Consider the following 2,500-nt stretch of genomic DNA (forward strand, 5'->3'; position numbering starts at 1 on the left):
ACGCACGCATGCATCCACATACACACCCACACCCACACCCACACCCACACCCATACACATACACATACACACACACACACACACACACACACACACACACACACACACACACACACACACACACACATACCCACACACACACACACACACACACACACACACAGTCTGTGTGTAGCTCAGGCACTGATTGATCTGCAGAGACGTTACACCGCACAAACAAAAAAAACCAGAGATACAGCACCAATCTGCCATCCCCCCTGCTGAGGGTGCGTGCGTGCATGTACACCGGAGGAAGAGACACAGAACGAGCGACAGGGCGACACACACATGAAAGCACACACACACAGGAGAGGGAGAGCGGTAGAATACAACAGAGGGAAAGAGAGAGAAATAGAAAGAGAGATAGAAATAGAGAGAGAGGATGACAGTCTCAAACTTCAACATACGGACCCTAGGAACATATAGTCCAGACCACTACTTAATGTCTTAACAGCTACCTATCTGACTACCTGGGAGAGGGAGAGACGACTCTGGGTGTGTGAAAATGTCACAACTCTGATCTCTACATGACGTCCATTAACTAATGTCTTACATGGTATTCTCTCTCTCCCCCCCCCCCCCCCTCTCTCTCTCTCTCTCTCTCTCTCTCTCTCTCTCTCTCTCTCTCTCACACACACACACACACACACACACACACACACACACACACACACACACACACACACAGACACACACACACAAGGTCATTAAAGCCAGAGCTATGTAAATGTCAGTGCTATAACTTAATGGAGGCAAGAGGCATGGGAGGAGAGCAGATGGTAAAACACAGAGAGGACGGACTCTGTACACTCAGACCAGACCAGAGAGACACTGCGGCAGCAGGACACCAGAGAGAGACCCGTGGACGAGAAAAGGACCAGAGACACAAACACGACACACGGGAGAGAACACTAGATTATTTTTCTCTATTATTGTGTTACATGCTCCAAATTTTGAAGCACTTTGAGCTGAATTCTGTGTATGAAAGGTGCTATACAAACAAAGCTTAATATTATAATTATTCATATTATTATCATTATTATTTATTATCATCATTATTATTATTCAAATTCAGAAATGTGTGCATGCGTATAGAATATATCCTTTTTTGATCCTGTGAGGGAAATTCAGTATCTAGGTGTGTATAAGTCTGTGTGTGTGTGTGTGTGTGTGTGTGTGTGTGTGTGTGTGTGTGTGTGCGTGTGTGTGTGTGTGTGTAGGCAATTTGACCTTTGAAGAGGAAAACACCATTGCAGCATTTCTCCCCCATGCATCAGTTCTCCTGCCCAGCCACAAGAGCAGCCAATCAGCACCACTCAATTAACACACAGAGCAGCAATGCACCATGGGAATTAATGAGCCATTAACCACTTATTGATGCCAATGTTAGGCCATTCAGGACATGACCACGTACGAACAGACACACGCATACAGCCACCAATGCACACACCAAAACATAAGAAAGGTAATGGTATGGGTCAACCTCAAACACACACACACACACACACACAGTCACACACACACACGTCCCTTAAGTAGCGTCAGGGAGTGCAGTTTCAGCAGTGGGGTGTGAGTGCTCCAATTGAGAAGATTGCCCATTCAGCTCAATGACCCTCCTCCACACACACACACACACACACACACACACAGAGCGAAAAGAAAAAAGGAGCGAGGGAATCCATCGGTCTCCTATAGACCCCTAAAGACTCTCTTTCACTAGATAAAAAGACTGAAGGTCATCATATGGACAGTATGGAGGACAGTACTCAGAGATGTGCTTGGGCAGGTCAGCATGAGTGGGCTTATTACTCTAACGGTGTGATAAGCGAGGGTACGCTCCACTGGCCAATATCACACAATGAGATTGAATGGAATTCCAGCCCCCAGCACTGAGGGACAGAGTTGACCTGATCAGTGGAATGTCTGTGTGTGTGTGAGTGTGTGAGAGTGTGTGTGTGTGGGGTGCGTGCGTGCGTGTGTGTGTGTGTGCGTGTCTGTGTGTGTATGTGTGCGTGCGTGCGTGTGTGTGTGTGTGTGTGTGTGTGTGTGTGTGTGTGTGTGTGTGTGCGTGCGTGCGTGTGTGTGCTGGCTGCATGGTGAATGAAATGACAGTCTGGGGTTTATAATTCCTGGGAGTGCTGAGCGAGGGGAGTGGGGTGTCCAGAGGGAGCACACAGCCTACTGAGATATCCTCACATGAACTGACACACACTCACAAGCCAGCACAGAGGCCAGGCCACAGATAGGCATCCAAAGCACAAGCAATCAGGCACACTCACACACACATTCACCCACACACACACACGCACACACACACGCACACATACACACACACACCAAGGGTTACTTCCCTTAAATCATTACAAATTGTGGATGGATCCCTCACTTTAATTATCTAAAACTTCTGGTTCATTATAATGAGGGATACGAACACCTTCATTCCCTGTTCTATGATGAAATC

Source organism: Sardina pilchardus, chromosome 11 (genome assembly GCF_963854185.1).
Source record: "Sardina pilchardus chromosome 11, fSarPil1.1, whole genome shotgun sequence".
Lineage (NCBI taxonomy): Eukaryota > Metazoa > Chordata > Actinopteri > Clupeiformes > Clupeidae > Sardina > Sardina pilchardus.